Source organism: Gossypium arboreum, chromosome 3, assembly GCF_025698485.1.
Source record: "Gossypium arboreum isolate Shixiya-1 chromosome 3, ASM2569848v2, whole genome shotgun sequence".
Taxonomy (NCBI): Eukaryota; Viridiplantae; Streptophyta; class Magnoliopsida; order Malvales; family Malvaceae; genus Gossypium; species Gossypium arboreum.
This window is the reverse complement of record NC_069072.1, coordinates 134475576-134501116: the sequence shown is the minus strand read 5'-3', so window position 1 is coordinate 134501116 and position 25541 is coordinate 134475576. Positions and strand designations below refer to the sequence as shown.

General features: G+C 30.8%; 1 long non-coding RNA gene across 3 annotated transcripts; it reads right to left on the bottom strand.

The window, feature by feature from the left end:
• Nucleotides 1–18492: 18492 nt before the first annotated feature.
• Nucleotides 18493–19942, bottom strand: LOC128290435 (uncharacterized). 3 transcript variants are annotated; one of them, XR_008280284.1, is made up of 2 exons: nucleotides 19868–19942; nucleotides 18493–18705 (listed from the first exon to the last, which is right to left on the bottom strand). It is a non-coding gene; the product is annotated as an uncharacterized LOC128290435 (long non-coding RNA). The 3 variants fall into 3 exon arrangements; XR_008280285.1 differs by lacking the exon at nucleotides 19868–19942 and adding an exon at nucleotides 18927–18990; XR_008280286.1 differs by lacking the exon at nucleotides 19868–19942 and adding an exon at nucleotides 18922–18943.
• Between the last annotated feature and the right edge of the window lie 5599 nt (nucleotides 19943–25541).

Genomic DNA, 25541 nt, shown 5'->3' with positions numbered 1-25541 from the left:
TGTGGTGGCTCTCATTTCCCACCATATAGGCCTCCGTGTCTTTTCTCTTTACAGGTGCTACCCTTTTCGAGCTCTCAGAACCTTCCATCCTTCCACTTTTTATGGCATTTTCTATCAGTTCCCCGGATATTACAATATCTGCGAAGTCTTTTGTGGCACTTCCTACCAACTTATCATAAAATGGTGCTTTCAAAGTGTTGATGAAGAGGACCGTTATTTTAGTTTTGGTCAACGGGGGTTCTACTTGGGCCGAGATATCCCTCCATCTTTACGCGTATTGCCTAAAAGTCTCCGTTGGTTTCTTTTCCATCATCTGCAGAGTTAATCGATCAAGCACCATGTCTGATACATGCTTGTACTGCTCACAAAATGCTGACGCCAAGTCCTTCCAAGATCGGATCTTTTCCTTACTAAGCTGGTTGTACCACCAAAGAGCCGATCTAACCAAGCTGTCCTGGAAACAGTGTATGAGCAATTTATCTTCATTCACGTAACTCGTTATTTTTCGGTAAAACATTACAAGATGCGCTTTTAGACATCTTGTCCCATCGTACTTTTCAAAATCAGGCACCTTGAACTTCAGAGGCAGAACCAGATCGGGCACCAAACTGAGTTCTTTGGCACTCAATGCAGAGAAGGCTTCAGTACCTTCTATCGCTTTGAGTCTTTCTTCCAAACTCCTATACTTATCTTGAACATCATGATCATCCATTTTCAACCTGGCTATCTCTGCTGGATCGTCCAAATCTGGAACGAGTGGATCAGCAGGACTAGCCCCCGGGTTTGATACGAACACTTCTTGCCCCAGATTAGCAGATGGTGTAGGTCGTTGCTCTAGGCCTGTAGGTTCTCCTTGAGGGCGTTCTCTTTGCATTACATGTGCGTAAGGCGGAGTGAATCCTAGGGATAGAGCGGATCCTGATCGAGGTTAACCCTTGACTGTGGTTCCACAACGTCAGGGTTCATAGGTCCCTTTCCTTTTACTAGAGCTGACATCATTTCCATCATCTTGGCCATTTGGTCCCTTTGTTCGAGCGATTCTTCTCGAGACCTCACCATTAAGTTTCTTGTCTCTTGCTGCGACTTGGCCAACTGCTCTTGTAATTCCCTTTGGACTCTTTCCATCCTTTCAATTCTTTCATTGAATTCAGCCTCTATTGCTCTAGCTTGTCGACGCGTTCTATACGAATGACGTGATTCTAGTCTTATGGTATTACAACTACTAATTTTATGTTTTAACCTCAGCGAACGATTATGGGATATGCAATGAATGAATGCATGGATGTCACATGAATGTTGGTCATGACTGAATATGCAAGGATTTAGTGTTGATTTCAAGACGGCCCCTATTTAGGCATTTCATTTATCAAAAGAGTCCATTACAAAATATTTTGCCATTTTCGATTCAGCCATTACACAAACTTCCTAGCTATATCACCATATTTCTTTACTCGTGCTAAGAACTCTGATATGTTTGATCTTCGACTTAGAGGGAATTAGCAAATGAGAATTTCAGCTTCTTCTGATAATTGTTGACCCTCTTCGTAAGCACGAATGTCTCTATCATACTGACTATTCTTTTCTTCCAGAGCCTCCAAGAGAGTATCTAGCTGTTGTTGACGATCTTATAGCATGCCTTCTAAATCTTGTATCTTTTCTTTTAGTTCTTGACGTTTAGCTCGACTAGTCATTACCTCGGCAGACACAACTTCATATTCGGCATTCTTCTTCCTTAGCTCTATCATAACCCGCGCAGCCTTTTCTTCTTCTTTCTTCGCTTTCCCTTTCCAGAATTCCATTCCGCCTTTGATATTGCTTAATTCTTTTTTCCATTCCACTGATGACTTACCCAACCCACTGTTCTTTATTGTGCCTCTTAATTTCTTATTTTCCAAATGAAGGTCCCTTAAGTCATTTCTTACAACTTTAGCTTCTCTTTGCACCTTCTCGGTTCTGGATCTTTCAATCTGAACTTCGATCTTCAGTTGGTAGTTTTTCTCTTGAAGAGCACTAAGGTCCCGAGACATCTTGGCCTTCTCTCGTTCAAATTCTTGTCTTGCCATTTCTAGCTCGGATGGCATTTCTCCTGAAAAAGGATTCTGGGCAGTGTATCTCGTACGTGATATTTGTTGACTATTCACTAGTCGTTTTCTCCATAAGTCATAATCTTGAGTAATAGTATCAGCATAAAGGGCTAACTCCAATAGGTGAATTTCCTTCTAAGACTTTGCAGTATCTTGGACTCTTTTCATTTAGCCTTCACTCGTAAATGCAAACTCTGATTGTGGCAGTCCTCCAGTAGCAAGTATGAACTATCGTGAGGAAAATTACCTTTGGACCATTAACGGGGCGTATCCAATTCCTCCCCATAACCCGAGCAGTTGCACCCAATCTTGATTTCCAGCCTTGTATAATAAAACCGAAGAGCGGATCCACGGTGCTCTCCAGGTTATGTCCTCGGCTCGAAGGTTCTGAAAAACTGAAACCCAATGCTCTTCAGTGACATCCATTGGCCATTCTTTCTCAAGATAGGCTTCCAACAGGGCGAAGGTTTTTGAAAACATGTGGTACAGTGTGCGTTCTACTTTTCAAAAGTGGCTCAAAATCCGGACATTAAGTAACTGCGCGCATCCGATAAATCGTCCTTCTTCTTTCCTCCTACAACTGCTTAGGGATCTGAAGGTCTCGGCCAAAATAGTTGGGATAGGGTTGATTCATTGTTTTAACTTTTTAAAGAAGTCCATTACTGCAACCTCTATATGTCTCAGAACTCTTGGGAAGACAACCAGTCCGTAAATAGCCAAGGTAAAAAGATCCAATCTCTTCGTAATATCTGGATGGTTTTGAACTAAGTCTCGCAAAGAAAACCACGGAACACAACTGACTTCATTCTTTTTCTTTATTTGTTTTTCAGCCCATACATCAGTCATTCCCGTCAACCTCACTAGCTTTTTCTTGAAAGTCATTGGTTTGGGTTCTTTCACATATATCTTATTGAAGTGTACGTTGTCAACACGAAGCAAGGCAGCATACTCTTCTATGGTTGGAGTCATGTCTTCCTGATTAAAAGTAAAACATTGGTAGGCCGGGTCCCAAAATCTGATTATGGCTTGAATCAAACGCTCGTCTATGTTGATAGTGATCAGGTGAGCTATATCCCCATACTTTTCAGTGAAGATACCCCTAGTATCCAAGTCCCACTGATTCCAAACCCGAATCAAATCTTCAAGGTTATTCTAGCGAACATTCATAGTTACATGCTCGGGCAAATTGGCAATACACCCCTCCACTAGACTATCCCCCTTTTCTTTCTGAGTTTTTAGAGACCAGTCCCGAACCACGGCATTTTTCTCGGTTAGTTGCGTAATTGACTCCTCCATTAGAAACCCATTTTTGGCAACTAATCTCTAATCAACACCTTCCTAACCAAAATGCCTATGATGCATGATGAAAAATAAAAACAAACAAACTTGGTTAGTAATCACAACAAATATAAATTGAGAAACAAGTTAAACTACCCGATTCAATTCTTCTGCATAGACAGTGTAAATGTAAAGAAATGAAAGACAAGAAGCATTTCCCCCATGTACTTATTTTGGTGACTATTAACGGACAGAGGTTCGGCATGGCTCTAATTAGGTTGCTCGTACAGTTCACTATATGCGGTTTTGGTTCTAGACAGGTACTTGAATTGTTCGTACTATCATCTACTAAGACTAGTACGAAGCCTCGATCGTAGCCCATCACAAGCTCACGAGTTCAATTCGAGGGATTACATTTACTTATGCCTATGCGGAGGGACAAGTTAACTCACGAAAGCATAAGTCGTATGTAACCCGAAAGTATTCACTAGCCTGTGCGGAGGGACGAGTTAACTCACGAAGGCATAGCATTTACTTTCACTTAAACGGATGGAGCCCGGGTAGAGAGCTCATGTTATGCAAAATGCAAGTGCACGATGTGTGGAAAGAAACTCATAAACCTTTACATTTTATTTAAAAACTAACTAAAAATTAAAACCATACAAACTTATAGCTGAAAAACAACAAGACAAAACAAGTTAGAAGAATATTTACAACATGATGCAAATGCATGATTTTTTGAAAACAAAATTTGAAGATCACGAATAAATATTAATTTGAACAAGGAAGTTCAAAAATTTTGACAACGCGTGTTTAATTCGACTCGACTCTCAAAAAAATGGGTCCCCAGTGGAGTCGCCATCTGTAGCGACGTGAAAATTTAGCTTCGGTCACTAATTGTGGCGATTTATTGAAAATTTGAAAATGGAAGTTTGATTTTGAAATAAGAAGGGAGTCGCCACCGATCCTTTTTCCTAGGTGTGATCAGACACCTATTAGATTTCCTTTTTTAAAACAATTAGAAGGCCAAGTTTAGGTCTACGTGAAAGTCCAGAGAAAAATTAGGGTTCGGGAGTCGGTTACGCGCGAGGAAGGTATTAGCACCCTCGCGATGCCCAAAACTGGTATCTTATAAACACGTGTTATCTAAAAATACGAGTTCAATGTAACATTTAGCCGTGATCCGATTAAAACACAAGAATTTTCAATTTTTTCGATTTTTTTGAGAAGGACATACCGTTTTAACACAAGCCGACAAATTCCATCCAACATAGCGATGAAATTCGATGACTTAATGTTAAATCGGTACATTGCCTTGATTATTGAAATTAATTAGAAAATAAGAATATGATTTTCGAGGTAATGCAAAGCAAACTAATATGAAATAAAAATAAATAAGAGAGCCGGAAATATATTGAAGCAAATAACGAATATGACAATAATATAAAAAAATAATAACGGTGCATGCGAGATTAAATGTAATAATAGTATCAAATACGAGAAAACAATGAATATACATACATAAAAATGATATTAAGAACATGTACGTCAAAACACACACATATATATATATATAAGTAGTGATAATGTTAGAAATACACTACATATATTATTTGAACTATACATGAAGTGATAAAATATATATAACTAGAAATGTTAAAGTATATACATAATAACAAATATTGAAAGATGTACATAAAAATATATATATATACATGATATAATATGTAAAAAGATAACATAGTATTCAAATATATGCACGATGAAAATATAATATTAAAAAGTATATACACGAAAAAATGCGCATGTAATATAAAATTTAAATATTGACATAATATATACATATTGGGAATAATGATATATATAAAAAATCCTATTACGTAAATATACACCTATATATATCAAATATATACATATATAATAAAAGCAGTACTAAGATTAAGGATAATAAATAAGGATAAAAATATATACATGAAGTAGTGTAAAATATATGGTTAATAGAAATAAAAATAGAAATAAAAATATACACGATAATACTACATAAATATATTTATATATTTTAAAATGAATACATAATATCATTAGAATAACATAATAGGTATGGTAATAACTATAAGGATATATGAAAATAATACTATATAGAAAGTATATATATACCGGTATAATAAAATCAACCAATATTAATAATAAATATAATAGGGTGAAATAGATATAATAACATGTACATAATGCAATAAAATGTATATACGTATGTGGTAAAATGTGAGAAAATGTACACGACATACATAAAAATAAGGTGTTTAAAATACATGCATAATATAGTATTTAAGATGTACACATAAGATAGTACAAAATAATACTAACATGGTATTAAAATATATATACATATAACATAGTATTTAGGAACATATATATGATATAAAAATATATACATGGAAGATTATAAGAAAATATAATTAATAATATTGAAAATATATGTATATAATATATATAACATAATATTAAAATACATATATATAATATATAAAAATTTATATATATAATATAATACATAAGTATATTACATACGCATACATATATAAAAGATTATACACTAAGACATATAATAAATGCAATAAATATAATAAATATAAATATTATAATTAATAAATAACAGAAAATGAAAACAAGTAAATTGAAAATAAAGCAGTAAACTAACAAAAGGACTAAATCAAACATAAAACACAATTTTGGGGCAAAATTAGAAATAAAATAGGGCACAGGGCCAAATTGTAACGCGCACGTGACTTAGAGGGACCAAGAGCGCAATATTCCCAGTTATCAAAACGCAGCGTATGCATGGGGACCAAATTGCAAAGCGCAACAATTAATAGGGCCAATTTGTAAATAAATATAAACCTGATTTAAAACACTAAAAATGCGGAAGGACTGATTGCGCAAATAGCCCCTCCCTTAAAAAACACGCGGATCTTATCTGGAGGGGGTCGAGTCGACCCGACCCGGGTCCAAAACGACGTCGTTTTTTTTAAATCGATGGGGGGACCAAAACGCACCGTTTTGGTCCCCTATAAAAGATAAAAAATTTTAAAAAATTTCATCTGGGACCGGGGAAGGAAAAAAAAAAGAAGGAGAAGCGGAGAGAAAAGGAATTCCGGCCAGGGGGGCACCGGTCCATCACCGGACCTTCGCCGGCGTAGGTAATATTTTTATTTTTATTTTTTTTTGCTTAATAGTATAATGTATATATATATATATGTGTGTGTGTTAGAATATGGGAGAAAAAAAAGAAAAGCAAAAAGAGAAAAAAACAGATTCGTAAAAGGAAGAAGATAGATTTTTTATCACCTTTCTTGATGTCGATCTTGATTTAATCGATTTATAGTATTGATCTGTTGTTGTTCTTTTGCTAAAAACTAATGCATGTATTATGTTTTTTGCTTGAACTGCCGAATACTTTTTTTCTGATTTTGAAATCCCGAACCTCTTACAATCTTTCATTCGGGTTTTTATAACCCTTCTACATTTATTTTCTTATTGTTTCTGTCTTATCTCTCTACTGTGTGCAGGGAATGGGCACGGACGGTGGGGTGCAGAGGGTGGTTGGCCGACAGTCAAGGCAAGTGAGGAGGCTAATTCAGCCGAATTTAGGGGCTAGGGTTTTGGGTAGTTGGGGTTATTGGGTTAGTGGGTAAATTTGGGTCTGTTGGGTAGGTTTGGGTAGTGGGTCTGTTTTGTATTGGGTTTGGTTGTTGGGCTCCGGGTTTTGATGGGTTTAGGGATTGGGTTTAATGGGATTAAGTGGGTCTGATGAGTTTGTAAGGGGTTGAGGGTGTAAAATGGGCCATTCGGGTTTGGGTAATTGGGCTAATGTTGTAAACGGGCTTGTAAAATGTAAATGGGTCATGGGGTTAAATTGGCCTACAACAACATGCATGGTTACATAACAGATTCAGAAATACAAATTAATAAAATCATACATTATACAAACTTAGACAAACATAGTGAAGTAGAACTTACCATCAAAACTACCGCTATCGTAGCATGCAAATATATATTACAAATACCCTAAACACATTAACATGGAAGCATATTTATTGATACTTTATTTTCAGGTCTTAATTAAGCGGTTTGTACCTTACGGAGAGACTAAATACAGTTCACGAAACAAAATGGACCAAAATGAGAATTTTTAGAAAATGGGACCACACGGCCGTGTGGTGCCGACAGTCCCAATTTCAGCTGTCGTAACCATTTTTTGAAAAAAATGGGAATCGACTTGGATTTTGAAAATGAACACAAAAAACGGGAGTCGCCACCGATCCTTTTTGACAAGGTGTGATCGGGTCACCTCGTTAAAGTGGTTGTTTTTAATAAATAACTTGATTTATTTAAACAACAATTTTGGTCTACGCAAATCAAGAAAACAGGTTCGGGAGTCGGTTACGCACGAGGAAGGATTAGTATCCTCGATGCGCCCAAAACTGGTACCTAGTTGATTAATTAGTGTCTTAGTGTCGAAGATTGAAAACTTGAAAGAATTTAAGATACGATCCTTTTTTGTAAAGTGAACATTGAAATGTCAAAGACATTCTCGTCTCAAGGCAACGACACGTTATATCCAGTGAGTTAGGATACGGCATCTCGAACCTTTGAGGATGAGCTTGCCTTATGTTTAAAATATATTTTGACCTCTTTTAAAAGGATATTCGGTTAGTTAGGGTGAATGAGGAAGATCGAGACCCAGTAAGTTAGGGCACGTTTCCTCGAATTCCCGAACACCGAACATTGCCTTTACTTGTAAAAGATCTTGTTTCGAAGTTTCAAAGTGTCGTACCCGGTAAGTTAGGGCACCACGCTTCGTATCTCCGAAAATAAGCATTTTTAAGACTTGTATCGTGATTTAAAAAGAATATTTCGTTATTTAGGTTAAATGAGAAAAGTCGAAACCCAGTAAGTTAGGGCACGATTATCTCGAATTACCTAATAACGAATTTTGCTTTTATGAAAGAATTGTTTTAATACATTGAGCAAAAAGTAACGCGATTTATAGTAAAATGTAAAAGCAAAATGTAGTATTGACATGTATAAGAATATAATAATAGTGTGACGGTGTCAAAACAATAACATGAGCAACCGAAAAAGGTGAAGTAATATCAAGGCTGATAGTATGCAAATATAAACAAATGTTAAACATGGCAAAAATAAAAATGACAATGATAACGAAAACGAAGACGAAAATAATAATAATGTAAATAACAACAGGGCGAAACGATAATAATGCATGGTATTTAAACATGATAGTAATAATGTGAACATGAAGTAGTAGGGAGCATATGTATGTAAAACATATAATACCAGATTACAAATATATACGTAATATTTATTAAAAATAGTAATAATAATAAAAGACTAATAATAACGATATATAAACATATAAATGTATGTATTAAAACTTATATGTAATAATAAAATGTGTACGTAGTATTAAAATATATAAAATGCGATATTAACAGACATATATACACAAAAAAATATGTGTAATATATTAAAAGTATAGACAGGTGTACGTAAAAATATATATGTATGTAAAATGTACGTAGTATAAGATATGTGCGTAATAGGAATATAATGTATATATATTTAATAAAAACATACGTGACACACAAATACCTAAAACGATAATATTAAGCTATTAATAGTGCTATATAATATATATATATATATATACATATATAATGAAAATGCATACTACTATGTAATAATAATAGAAATACAAAAGTAAAAGTATTAAATTAAAGTAATAATATATATATAAAAAAACTACATATGTAAATGTGTATATGTACATATAAAATGTATACTAATATATAATGATAATAGTGATAATAATAATAATGTTAAAATGCAAAAAGTAAATATAATATGATAGTAATATTAAAATAAAGTAATTAAAATAATACTATACATTATAGAAAATGTATGTACGTACATATGCAGCAAAATATATATTAATAGTAATAACAATAACCATATAGGTGATAATAATAACGATAATAATATTTAAAATATACGTAAAAATAATAGAAGGTATGTATATATATAATAATAACAATAGTATAGCAAAAATAATAATAATATGTTAATGAATATGGTAATAATAATAATAATAACAGTTAAAATAATGCTAAAAATAAAAAAAGTAAAAATAATATAAAAATCAGATTAAATCTCAAAGAAGGGACCAAATTCGAAACTAAAACAGAGTTTTGGGGCCAATTCGAAAGGAAATATAAAAAGAGGCACCTATTTGAATACGCAAATAACATACGGGGGCCAAAAGGGGAATTTACCCGAACCCTTAAAACGACGTCGCAGGAGGGAGGATTAAATCACAAAACGTGATGAATTTTGAGGCCAATTTGAAAGAAATAAAAAGCTAATTGCAAAACGTGTGAAAAGTGGAAGGACCGCGCGCGTAATTAGACCATCATATGAAAACGCGCGGATCCTAAGGCGGGTCAGAGCCGGTTCTCGGGTCAGGATGGCTAAACGGCGTCGTTTTGGGCTTATGGGTGCCAACCAAAACGGCGCCGTTTTGTATCATCTATATAAGCCAAAGTTTTGTCTTTGAAATCATTTTTGCTGTTTGTTTCAAAAAAACTAAGCCTTTTTCTTTGTTTTCTCTGCAGGTTCGAGCCGGTCGGGCGCTCGGTGGTTTACCACCGCCCTCCGCCGCGTCTCGGTCTTGGCGACCGCAGTGGTGCCATGATCGGAGGTAAAATTCTCTCTTTTTTTTTGTGTTTTAAATGTTTATAATATAGGTATACATATATATATATGCAAATAGAAAATTCGAAAAATGGAAAAGAAAAAAGAAACGAATCAAAAACGTACGGGATATAATCACCTTAGTTCTTTAGGTATCCGATTCTTGGTATTTGTTTCCCGATTTAGTGTTTTTCTCTTCGATTGGCTGCTTTGTGTTTTTTGAGTCACTGATTTTTGTTTTAAAATCAAAATGCTTCCTTTTTCATTTCTCTTTTTTTGCCGAATGTACAAAGGTTTTAGATTTGGCTTTAAATAGCCACTTACATGCCATTTGCTTTCTGTCCACTCTCGTTTAATGCTTGCAGGTGAAGAGGCGGTGGAGCAGAGGCCACTTGCAGGAGATGTGACTAGGGGCGGTGGGATAGGTGATTTAGGGTTTCAAATTTTGAAACCCTAAATTTTTGGGCTAGTTGGGTCAGATTGGGATTAGTTTTGGGTAGGTTTTGGTTGTTTAGGCTTCTGTTAGGTTTAGTGGGTTGTGGGTTTTGGGCTAGGTAAGTTTTAAGGGTTTTGGGCTCAAAATTGAGCTTGTACATCAGCTTTCGCCAATCGTTGATCTCTCGAGTTTTTGTTATACACCTTACTAATTTAAGAAGCAAGCACCACAACAAGAATTCTAGAACCCCTTGGAAGAAACGATAGTTCCTAACAACACTTAAATCGCAAGAGGATTTAATTATCTTGCGAATTTCACACTGCAACTTGATACTGCAATAGTGAAATTCCTTGACAGAGATGATGAACAAACAATTTCCGGAGAAAGAAAAAGAAAAGAATTAACGAAACTAAGAAAAAATCATTTACCAAAATTCCAACGAAAAAAAAAGAAAGAGACAGAAAGAGAGAAAATAAATAAAAAATAAAATAAAAATAATGGTAGAAGTGGGTAGCAACGTGACGGGAAAATGGAGAGCTTTTGGGAAAATTAATTAATTAGTTATTATTATCACTTTAAAAAAAAACAACAACAACAATATTCCCTACCTAAATTTCCTAATAACCAATCAGATTATCCAAAGTTTGACATTGACTCAAACTCATCCATATGCCCTCCACAGTGCATGGGAATAAAAATATTTTTACTTCCTCACATAAAGATTCGAACACAAGATAAAAAGTAAGTTGAAGAATTACCACTAAATCAATAAACTCATTCTTACTAATAACTGAGTGAAAATATTATTTATGTCAGATGATTTAAGGATAAGGTTAGGATAAAAAAAAAATTAAAGAGAGAGATTTGAACACAAGACTTGAAATAGACATCTAAAACACTTAACCATTAAATCAATTTAAATCACTTGATAAAATTTTCACAATTCTTAATTCAAAAATCAGGACATAACCACTACTGGTTTCACAAACTCAATTTATGCTAACTAGATTTTTAGAATATGACATTCAATTGTTCGAAAACTATAGGGATTTAGAACATATTTTAACGAATATAAAATAAACAATAATATAATAATATGCATTACTATTATAATATGTGATATAATATTACATAATATAATTATATATTTTAAAACTATTAATACATACATATATATTAGTTAATTGGTCCAAAAATCAAAACTCAATTTACTAACTAATTTGATTAAATTGGCTCAATTTGGTCGGTTGAGTCAGTTTTAATTGCTAACTATAATAGATGTGGTCAGTTGATTTGGTTTTAATCACTAACTATAATAGATGATATTATATTACATAATATAATAATATAGTATATAACTATTACTAAAACTATTAATGTATATAACTCTTCAAACAATTAATATTTTAACAATCCAGCCTTTAAATTTATCAATATAGCTATACTTATCATGAAATAAAATTTCAAATCAATTCAGTATCTTTATAATATTGATTGAAAATTCTGTCCTTATTTATTTATATTCAACCATTGATATAATGATTACATTATATTAATTATCAATAATGCATATATAATAGAGTATAGTATGACAATATAGTATTACATGATATATTAAACATTTATAGTATCAATAGTTACGTGTAATTTAATATATTACAATGCTTTCCTATAATTAGTAATACATAAGAAATTATTAAAATTTTAATATCTTAAAAATATTATTTTTATTAAATTAGATTTTGAATTGAGTTTAATTTTTTTATTTTGGGCTTGAGATTTGAGATATAATTAATTTATTTTGAGTTTGGATAAAAAGGGTTTGGATAAACATTATTTGGTGCTTTTTTAAAGTAATATATTTGAGTTTTGGAATAAATATTTTAGAATATGAGTTTTATATATTTTAATAAGAAAATATAAGTTATTCAATTGTCAATATGATATGATAAACAACAATTTAAGATATTTTTATCAATTCATATACATTTCATATAATAAAATTTACAATATCGATAAGCACTTTAATTATTTTATATAAAAGAAGTCTATTGAATATATATGATTTATTCTTTTATAACAGTGATAAATCTAGGGGTTGATATGCTACTTGGCTCTTTAAAATGAAAAATTTTCCTTTAAGGTGCTTAAAATTTAAAAATTATTTAAATTATTGAAAATATGAATTCATTTATTAACCAATCATATAAGGCTCAAAATTTTATATCGATTATTGTTTTCTATAATAAGAAAGATTTGATACCATGTGGAGGACTGAATTGCTTGGAAGATAGGTAAGTTAAATAGCTTTATTTATATGGATTTTGGACACTTTAATTGCTTGATAATGTCCATTACCATTCTAAACATCTATCCTTTGGTTTATAATCAATGAATAAAAAGTTGGGTCCAAGATTAAACTGTTTGTGTTCAATCCATTGAATTCACTTGTTCAATTATAGAAAACAAGAATTAAAAATTATAAAGATAGAAAAATCAAGGAAAAGAGAATATATTAATAAGAAACCAAGAATAAAGAAGGAATGAATTTTATTATTATTCAACAAATTAATTAAATTGAGTAAAATTGGTTAAAATTAGGTTAGAAAATATGTATTTTTTATCTGAATATAAAAAATAAATAGTAAAATGTAACGTCCTTAACCCAACCTAGACGTTAGACCTAAATTTAAGAGATTACATCGAATTCATAAAACAGTCAATTTAAAACATTTATTTATTGTAGAAGAAAATTTAGTCTGTTTTCAAAAAATTGATGAGTTATAAAAAAAAAAAAAAATTTAGTTTAACTTCTTTAAGAAAAATTTAATTACTTTATTTATTCTTCCAAAATTTATTTATAATTTAATAGCAGAAAAATACTTTTAACTTAGTTTTAATGAAACTATATTTCATGCCTTAATTAAATAAAACCATATTATAAAATTTAGTTAAATGTTAAACATGCTAATAAATTCTACTCTAAAACAAATGACATCAATCTAGACTTATGGAGTTTTTTTTACTCCACTAGTAGTGTATAGGATAATAATCCAAATGTAAACACCTTTGAAAATTTACATCTCTTTTCAAAAAAATATATTTTAATATTTTATTATACTCCTATGAAATACTTATCAACTTTTAATCCTACCCACAAATATTTTTCCTCAAAATGTATTAAATTATAAATGAAAACACAGTTATGATATCTATGAAATTTAAATGCTTAAACTATTTGCCATCTTCTGTTGCTATGTACCCTCTCACATTTCTCTCAAATCACATCATCTTTGGCCGAAATTTTATTTGTCCACCACTTTTACACTTTTTCATTCACGGGTTCCCTAACTTTAAATATATATATATATATATATATATATATATATTTGATTTTTTATTTTATTTTTTAAAATTTTAAAATTTATATTTTTATTACATCATTTTAAAATGAATAAAAAATTACGTCTATTGACTTTGTTAACTTATGATACATATGAATTATTACGTGTCAACTATAGGCAATTAACATGCATGTCATGTCAATATCTAATTGACTTTTAAAATTTAAAAATTTAATTTTATAATTTTAATAATTTTGATGGTTTTAATTTTAAAAATATTTTTTATAATTTTTAAAATTTTTAAAATTAATTTAAAACTAGGCGTGGTATGCCACACCAACAAAATTAAAAAAATTAATTTTTTTATATTTGACAAAAATATAATTTTAAAAATTAAAAACTAACTTTTAAAAATTAAAAATATAAAGTTGGAGGAAATATACAATTATGCATTCTTTATTTTCTTTTCGCCAAACTAACTTTTATTATTTGAGTTTATCCCATATTTGCACAATTCGATTACGTAATTTTCTTGTCAACGTGTTCTATTTTTATAAGTTTAAAGTGCATTAGTGACATGTCCTTTACAACGTATACAATTTTAACTTGAATTGAATGCCATGAATACATTTACCAGAATTCTTAACTAAAGCAGATGTTACGCAAGGGCTGAGGGCAGAGGCAAGGCCTTTGCCACCCTACGGCTTTTCAATTTTCTATACACTCATTGTGAAAAATAAAATATCAGATACAATATATTGTAAAGAAAAGAGAAATAAAATAAAGAACACATAAAATTTTATGTGAAACTCTTTCAAAAAAAATTCAGGGTAGAAGAGAAAAAAATTTATTATATCAAATTTAAATTATTACAAAAGGAATAGACCATGTCTATTTATAGGCTTGTAAAATCATATTCTAGTAAGAGTGTAGTAAGATTGAAATACTTTATTCTAATCAAAATAAAAAGATAGAATTTAATAAGGTTTAAAAAACTTTATTCTAGAATAAAATAAATGAAATATAGTTCTATATGAACTTTACTTTTATTTTATTTTACCATTATATTTTATTTAAATAAGGATTCGAGTCATTCAATTCTAACCTTCATAATTTTATTTTTTAAATAATAAATATTATATTATAATTAGCTTTTATATAAGGATGATAGTGGGTTGGATGTTTAATTTGAAATTGAATTCATAAGCATGCCTTTTAATATGAATCTGATTACGAGTTTATGTATTCTTTTTATATTTAGAATTTTATTCTACATTTGGATTGAATAAAAACAAGTAGAAGGAAAGGAAAGTAACGTACTTTTCCTTGTTTGGATAATTTTTTTATTTAAGAGAAAGAAAAGTGAGTTGAATATTTTTTTTGAATTACTCAATTTTAATTACCCCAATTTAGGGGAAAAGCCGAGGAAAGGAAGGTGATGTTTCCTTTAATATGAAAAATACCAATTTTATCTTATTAACCTTTTATGTAAGTTATTTTATAAGAATAATATAATTGGAAAATTTTATTATAAATAATAATTTCTTTAACTTTTCGCAGTTTAATCAAACAAAAGTAGTGAAATTTTTTCATTTTCCTCTTAATTTTAACCATCCAAACAAAGTAAAGTTATATTATTTCATTTCCTCAACCTTCCATTCTCTTCCTTTACTTTCATTTCCTCTGCAATTATTTACCCAAATATAGTGTTAGTCTAAGGAATATATTACCTCTACTTTCCATATTTAAAAATATAAGTAGGTTTATTAACATAGTTAAGATTCTTTTTTTTCAAGTTCAGTACAACATAATTTTTAGTTGCATAGCTATCAAGTGAGTATTTTATTACAAAGTATCACACCAACAAATTTAACAAAAAAATTAACAATGTCAACAATTGAATCTAAATTTTAAAATTTGAAAAGTAGATAGACTAAATTCTTGAAAATAAAATTTCAAAGACTAAAATGAAGAGCACAAGAACTCATAACATATTTTAAACATTTTTTTTCTTTTTCCGAGTGTGATATCCAAATTTGAATGCAAATTAATTAAATAATACGTTTGATATCCAAATTTGCTAGGAACTCACATCTAATAAACAAAAAACAAAAAAAACTTTCTAAGAGAAAAATAAAAGTAAAGTAGAGAGATTCGAATATCCAAATCTAATTTCATTATTTGCAAAATAAAAGAAAGTTGGCTAATATATATGGAAGTTTCAAAACCCATATTCATCTGAATCTATTGCTAATTACAATATATAAATCTTAATATTATTTGAATCCGAAATATCTAAGTCCACAAATAGCAAATAAGGTATTTTCAAACATCTAAATCCTAATTATCCGTAGTCATCCCTATGAAATCTCAATCTCACAATCTCAAATCGAAAAACCCTTAAAATCACTTATTAAGAGAGGTAGGGGGGACTTCAGTACATTTTCTTTATCGTGAAAAGGATATCTATTGTCAGCAACAATGATTAATACTCTCATTGTAAGTACTTTTTGAGAGGTAAACAATAAGCTATGAAATAAGCTCAATTCCTATGAGTAGAGATCAAAACCCCAACCACATGGTTAAGCACATATTTTTGAAACATCTTTTTTGAAGCAAAATCATAAGGCTCTGAAATTAAAGTAAATAATATCTTGTTGGGTGTGGATCTTTATACAATTAAAAATTTTATAGTTGATTTTCTATATTCGATCTTCCAACATTTTATTTATCTATTTATCACCACCTATCAATATTTAAGTATCTAACTGAATTAGTACCACGAGATAATTGGACATGGGCTATGATACCAACTCAATTGGAAAATGACTAAAAGCTCATTCTTTATAAAGTAACAAATATTATCATGAGTGCTTTTATCTTTTTACATTTTGTATACAATCCATAAAAATCAATTTAAACTTAGAATAAATTTAGAAAAATACATTGCATACTATTACCTTTGATATCCTAAGCTTGTGATATAATAATATTTAAGATAAATTTTATATGTATTATATGTCCTAAATCATTTGGTGAAAATAAGATTGAAATTTTTACCAAATATTTTCAAAGCATTTTAGAATACTTGCAAAATACTAAAAAATATATTTAAATGTGTTTTAATTTATCTAAATGATTTTGGACTAATATCAATGTGCTCTAAGGTAATTAAAATGATATGAAGGGACGCTGGTATGCAAGTCTCGAGAAATACGACTATATGTCTAGAGACAAGAAAACATTAAAGCAAAATTCTATTTGAGAGGCTGCTGTCTTGAGACAAAAGCCTATATGTCTTGAGAGATGGCTGCCAATATCTATATAATATCTAGTTTTCAAATATATCTCAAGACATCTTGTTAGGTCTTGAGACATACGTTGCAAGGACACTTTTTTAGCCTAAGATTAATGTTTGCAACAACTCCAAACAATCCCCAACAACCATAAATGTCTACAGATTTGTTCCTTGATATAAATACACTTCAAGACTTAAGAGAGAGATATCCAAGCACCAAGATCAAGAGAAAAGTATTCAACCTTTTTTCATTTCTCTTGCAAATTTTCTCTAAGAGCTTAGTGTCAAATCTTTTATCATTCATATATCTTTCCTTTCAAAGTTTAATTTTTCTATAAACACATACCTTGTAGAGGTCTATTTGTTTAATCTCTTTCACCAATTTTAAATTGTAAGGGTTTTAGTTGAGCCAAAAAAACTAAGAAAGGTTTTGGTTTTGTAACATCCCTAACCCATATTTGTCGCCGAAATAGGGTTATGAAGCATTACTAGAGTTTACAGATTAAATTAACAGATATTCCATATCATATTACATTCACATTAGAAACCAATCAAAATCAAACATATTGTCCCTTATACGAGCCCTCGAGGCCCAAAATATGCATTAGAAAAAAGTCGGGACTAAATCGGGTACTCAAAGAATTTTTTAGAAAACATCAAAAATTTTCAAAGATGCAGGTAACACACGCCCGTGTGGCCAGGCCATGTGGACATTCAAAATTGGGTCAAACTGTCGTGTCCCAACCCGTGTCCAAACTTGGGAGCTCTCTGACTTGGATCACATGGCCAAGCCACACGCCCGTGTGCTAGGCCGTGTGAGTATACTGACTTAGGTCACACGGCCAAACCACACACCCGTGTGCTAGGCCATGTGAAAAATTTGACCATACTGACTTATGCAAATTAAAAGATACAGGGGACACACAGCCGTGTCGCTTGGCCGTGTGTCACACACGGTTGAGACACACGCCCGTGCCTCTTCTCGTGTGGACGAAAATAGGTTATTTTCAAGCCACATTTCTTACTCAAATTGTTACCAACTTAGCCTTAACAAATCACACATCAACAAACCATATCAAAACATTCAACACAAACTAAATCATGTCTTAAACATTCATCATCACCACAATCAACCAACTTGCTCTTAGACACATAAATAACAACTTAAAAACATATCAACCAAATATCCAAACTTACCTATTTAATCCATCTAACAATTCTACTAAGGTTCACCACAAAATAATTACATACAAACATATATCATCCACACCAACATCATTAATATTCTTCATCCTCAAACCAAATATATATATATATATAAAAGTTGGTTATATAAACAAAATATAATTCATAACATTTACACAAGCCAAACTTTAATCCAATCCATACAAAAGCCTAAACATGCCATATAAATTGTATTGAACGTTTCAAAAACTACTGAAATAAGTTGGATAGTGTGACTTGAGTGTTGATCCGATTGTCCAATCTTCTGAAAATCTACAAGGACATTAAACAACGCAAATAAGCTTAATGAAGCTTAGTAAGTTCGATGAAATAAATAAAAATCTTACCGAACTAACTATAATAAACCAAATAATAAAAATCATTCACGATAGCTCCTTGTCAATCACAACTTCAATCGATGAATACATCCATTTTCAAGTCGTTACCAAAAATAACTAACATGTCTTTCAATTTCAATAAGTAAATCACCTTACCAAATCTTTCCCATTCGAAGAACGACTTACGGATAAGAGTGCATCGTTAACAGAAGCTCGTAAGCTGAATAGAAGCTCGTAAGAGTTGAATAAAAACTCATAAGAGTTAAATAGAAGCTCGTGAGAGATGAATAGAAAGTAAAGCACGAGAGTTCGCAACAAATGCTAAACCCTGGTTTACTTGGGTAATTTTCCGATTTCTTCGTTCAATAGCATCATATGCCAAATAACGAATATACTCAAATCCCGCGTTCCATTCAATCCGAATATTCAATTCAATATTATAATTCCAACAATAATTCATTTTCAAAAATAGAATAAATACATAATACCATTCATAAAATTTATATAAATATTACATTTTAACTGTACAAACTTATTTGAATTGAATTGTAATAATTGCAGAAGTTCAGGGACTATTCCACTATTTTTCCTTTCTCACGAGTATATACGGGATCTTGATCTAAAATATAAAATTACTCATTCATTAGCATATATTTCAGTTCCAATTCATTTCGCAATTAATACCCTTCAATTTTTTAAATTTACACAATTACCCTAAACTTTTACAACTTTTGCAATTTAATCCCTTAACTAGTTAATCTATCAAATTAACAAATTTTCCTCAATTAATAATTTATCTAAATATTTAGGCCATCATACAACCTTAATAAACCAAAATTTACTACCAAATGCTATTATTTTAACGTTTTCACAATTTTATCCTAAAATCAATATTTAACAAAATAACTTTATAAAATCATCATACAACAAAATTAAAGCTCTAAATCCATGTTATTCATCAAAAACATCTAATATTCATCAATGGTAACTTCCAAAATTTTCAATAAAATAAAAACTAAGGTAAAATTTAATTGAACTTAATTGTAACAATCTCAAAAATATAAAAATTACAAGAAACGGGTAAGAATTGAACTCACATGAAGAAAAATTATTCAAAACCAACTTAAACTCTCCCTCCCATGGCTGTTTGGACGAAATTTTGGAGAAGAAATGTCTAGAAAATCTTTCAATTGCCTATTTGTTTTATTTTATTTTGTAGAAATTACCATTTTGCCATTCATTCAATTTATTTTGTTATTTCCTCCGTTTATGCCGCCTCATGTTTTAACTTAGGGTTATTTATTGCTTAAGTCCTCCCTTGTTTACTAATTAAGCTATTTAATCAATTGTTTCTTATAATTAACAAGTTTTGCATCTTTTTCAATTTAGTACTTTTTAATTAATTAACTATCGAAACGTTAAAATTTTTTAACAAAACTTTAATACACCTTAATGACACTCCATAAATATTTATAAAAATATTTACGGCTCGATTTATAGAAACGAGGTCTCGATACCTCATTTTGTAAAACCACTTGACTTAGGGTTTTACCATTCAAACCTAATAATTCATTATGAAACATAAATTATCAATTCAAAAATCTTTTTAAAACCACATTTGACTCATAAATATTAAATAATAAAATTTACTAGCTTACTTGCCGGATTTGGTGGCCTCGTGCCACAGTTTCCGACACCACTGAAAAATCGGGTTGTTATAAGTTTAGCCATAAAAACTAGAGGAAAAGGCTATATCTAAGCCTTGTGAAAAGGATAAGATTAGTAAAGGTTATACATTTTCCTTGAAAGGTAACAATTCAAGTATAGTCAATTGGAAAATTCTTGGTTGAGGTATACCAAGATAGTAGAGGTAGGCAATTAGGGCTAACCCACTATAAATCGAATTGTCCAAGTTTTTCTTCCCTTTCCTTATCAATTAAAAAGGTTTGTAGAATTTTTTTTTAATACCAATTCATTCCATTCTTGGTATTTTTGGGCCTAACAATTGGTATCAAAGCTTGGTCTCCATCAAAGGTTTAACCACTGGGAGCAAAGACTCGAGGTTGAAATTATCGAGTTTTAGATGGCTATTAAGTTAATGTCTACAACCATGAAAGAAGTTTATTCCATCATGCAAGAAAACTACTCCAATTAGAAAGTGATGATGAAATTCTTTGTTCAAGCATTGATTATGGTGCTTGAAAAATCATCTCAAGAGGTCCATTGGAGGTGACCAGGGAGGAAGAAAGATGGGATGAAAATGATAAGGCAAAGGCCCAATCCAACTCCAAGTCTATTCACACACTCCTTTTGTTAGAAAAATGGGTTTGGAAAACACAGCAAAAAATAAATTTAGGAAAAAATTAGAGTTTTAAATTTTTTTCCAAAACAAGATTTTGGTTGTGATATCTAAAATAATAAACACTTAATCAAAATTATACCTTTTCGATTTGTCTAGGATGAGTGCTTTGACTGAGTAGTCTTCTCCGCTATCCTCAAGCTCACGTCTACTGAATGTAGGCTTGCTTCGAATTAGAAATTTTTTCACAAAAATTACCAATGGATTTTTGCAATTTCTTTAAACCTTTATTCAAGCTGTAAATCAAAAAAATATTTCTAGAAATTTTCTAGAATAATCTCTTCAGAGAATTTTCTCTCTACAACTTTCTCCTGAATTCAAATGTGTGTAAATAATCACTACAGCAAAACTGACTTCGGCGTTTTTTTAGGCCTTTAGCGGCGCTTTTAAGCGCCACTAAAACTATTCGCGGCGCTTTTAAGCGCCACTAAAACTATTCGCGGCATTTTTGCAAGCGCCGTAAAAAATGCCGCTATAGACGGCGCCGCAAAATTTTGTAACGTTTATTTGAAAAAACGCCGCTAAAGGTCGGGACCTTTAGCGCGCTTTTCCCTAACGCCGCTAAAGGTCATGAAATTTAAAAATATATATATATATATATATATATATATATATATAAATTAAAATTCATTATCAAAATATTAAGAAGAATAATGTCCATGATTTAAATATAAAATTTTCTATTAAAATTCATTATCAAATTAAAATAAAATAAAAATATAGAATCAAAACTAAAATAAATAATAAAAATTAGATTAAATATAAATATAGAATCAAAATAATAAAGCACCAAACTTGTATACTGCCCACCATTATAAGTCACTAAAAGCATGAAAAACAAAATGACTTAATTCATGGAATTCACGAATGTTAACATCAGACATGAGTTTAAAACTTTGCCTTCGGAAGGATGTTCAAAACCAAAATCCACAATAGATCGAAGCGCTCCGGTTTCAGACAAGTTTCGAATCCCGAACTGTGAATTCCAACATACCCCTACACCACATAAAAAGAACATTGCTTTACACTAAAACTAGCAGATTATATTAGAACATTGTTTACCTTAAAATATGTATAAATTAGAATCAACTAAGGCTAAAATACTTGAGGAAGTGCTTTGACACAAGCTGCGATAAGTATAAAGCAACGATGCCATCTCCTTCCCATCACGGATAAATGTGTTCGCCATGCCATCAAATACAAGATCAGAGACTAAAACAAAACACTAAAAAGTTTATCAAAATTTTGCAATTAAAAACACTATGTCAAACTAAGTTTAATAGCTCCACCAAAATACATCTTAGAAGGAAAGGACACTTTGCTCACAAAATGTCTTTGTTTTTCACTCAAACTAGTAGTTGACAAGCACATATAATCATAGAAAGAAGATAAAAGCCCATTAGTCAACCAACTTTGGTACCCTGAAAGTTAGAAAGTCAACTTATTGTATAGGACCAATCAAAAAGCAAATACACTAACTCTTATTAATAAAATTTTACTTTTATTTTGTAATTTGGAAATTGGAAATTTTTTTATTAAAATGAAAATTGAAATCCTTTGGCTTAAACCACAAAAAAATAACTGAAATTTTTTTTGGTCATAATCGATACCTAAGCTAAACTTCATTACTCAAAGTAACATATAAACTACATTATGTTACTCAAATTACCCAATCTGTTAAAAAAAATTCACTTATCTAATCATTTTGTGGTAGATGATAATATTTAACTAAAAAAATAATTTTTATTTCCTTAAACTTCTTTCTAAAAAAAAAACTTATAAATATATACATTTCTTTTTTTTCTCCACCCAACAACTTAGCTATAGAAAATTCAAGTTCATCCAAACCTACTTTTCAATAACAAAACCTAAACTTCAGCAAGCTTTTTTTTGTTTTTAAATCTCAATTTCGACTCATTTTTCATCCAAATTCAAAATTCATTTATTAATTTTTTTTAAAAATAAAATTTTTTATTCTTTTCTATATACTTTGTATAAGATAATTAATATTAGATAAACATCTATAACAAAAAATTTGGATAACACATTAAATTCAAATACTTGAAAAAAATGAGTAAAAATAGGTAAAAGAATTACAAATAAAATTATCTAATGAGTTAAAAAATGCATCAAAAAAGGATCATCATGCGAGAGAGAGAGTAAAACAATGAAAACTTAATTTTATTAAATTTGATTTTTATTAGTTAAATTAAATTAAATTAATTTAATTTAAAATTGCCACGTTCATAAATTATTAGCTAATTTTAAAAACATCAAAATGTAATTTAAGCATATTAATAGCTTAAAATGTAATTTAAACATCAAAATGATAGTGGTTATGTTGTCAAGGGTTTTGATATGTATAAAAAAATGATTTCTCTAATCATTTAATCACATCCAAATATACATGAAAGATATCACTCATTATTAATTCTCTGAACAACATACTTGTTCGGGGATGCACATCAAACTTCTCATTTCTCTCCAAGCCAAAGATACAACCTTGAAACTAATACTCTTATGTGCCATATCTAACAATACTAAATCTGGTTGGCAGCATTGAACAAAACATAGACAACCACACAACAAGGACATGCAAACAAATATAATACAACTCTAAAAGGAATTACCTCGAATAAGGCCTTGTATTCTACAAACAACAACACGGATTTGAACCATACCAGTAGTAGCTTTAAGCATTTCAAAATATCATTCAAAAACAAAGTGAAAGAATAAAGATCTAGATGGAAATTTGATACCTCTGCTCTATCAAACATGTCAATCTCATCAACTATGACCAAAGTTGGAAAAGCGATAAATGAGTGATCATGTCCATAAACAAAATTTTGTAGATGTTTGTCAACTCCTAATGAAGTTAAAAATTCCACGACTTATAAAACAATTTTCCTTTTAAGTAAAATATTTTTATTATAAAAGAAAACAATAATCCACCGAGAAAGTCTAAATAGGAACTCCAATTAATATAATGGAGAAAAATTGACTCTCTGCTCAACAAACACAATCGAGACCCAAGGGAGTCGTTACGCTCATATTTGCCATGAAATCAATGACCTTATTATTCAATTTTTTGATAGTGGTTCTTGTATAGGTTTGATATTAATAGCTTGTGGTGTATTCATATTTTCTATTTTCATACCTTTGTTAAATACACAACAGTCCAAATAACAATCATTTACAACCATTTAAGGTAAGCCAAAACAAAATCTTTGTTCTTTGTACATGGATAAGATAATACTACTAAGGCAGACCTAAAAACTCGTATACTAAATTAACCATATGTTAGAACCCAAGGCCAAATGCAATTATCTATTACCTTATTTCATCATTTTGCAATATGCCTAGGTCGAATCCTAAGCACGGATCAATCCGTCTTATGCTACGTCTTGAGTTCGTGTTATGATCCTAAAGCTGCAGTTGAGGACATGTGAACTCATTTTCTGTAAATTCACTCTTAAGTTGACCATCCAACTCGGAGAAGGTAATGTTGAAATTTAAAACGCCACAGGAAAATGTATGAAGCTCTTACTATGGCTCAGTGTTATTGCCAAGATAATTTCTGACATACCATGGCCGGGTCCAACCTTCCTCTATTGCAATGAGATTGAGACGTACAATCAATTTCTTCACAGCATCTTCTTCTGGGTTGCTAACTAGATCTGTTGACGGATTTTGTGCGGAAGAACTCTGAAAATAGTTCACTAAACATGTTTGTCCCAATTCTTCAAAACAGAGTTCGAAGTTGCATATTAAGGTGTACCATGAAACTTACCTTCATGTCTTGATACAATTTGAGAAATTTCAGAGCCTGCTCGTACAATCCACAATGATAGAGGAGAATGCTATAATCTCTCATTTTCTTCGGATTGGTTCTTAGAAGAATAAAGTGTTCACATGCTGGAAATATGGTACAATTTCATCATAATAGAAGTACATAAACCTTGACATTACATCAGAAATGCATTGAGCCATACAACTTCATGAGCAAAAAAAAGACGAAATTTTACCTAAAGCAGGTTTGAGAAAGGAAATTCAAAAGCGAAGAAAAAGGATAATGAACTTAATAGCTGAAACCAAAAGCTTTGAATTGACAAGAAAAGGAAGAAAGATCGAATGCTAAAACTAGAAATAGTGCAAATAATTTTCTGAACCCTTTCTGTTGCAAGGAATGAGAACGAGAGAAGGAACGCACAATAATAAGTTTCAATTATCTTTACATTTAATGATCTTGATATGTGATACCTAAAATAAAAAAGTATTTACTCATGCAACACCATCTAATCATACCAGATAAAGCACGCCTCATATCCCCAAAATGAACACTGGCCCAGACACCTCGATCTAGCCTATGTTGAGCAGCCTTTGCAGATGCAAGCCGATACCCACTGCATGAA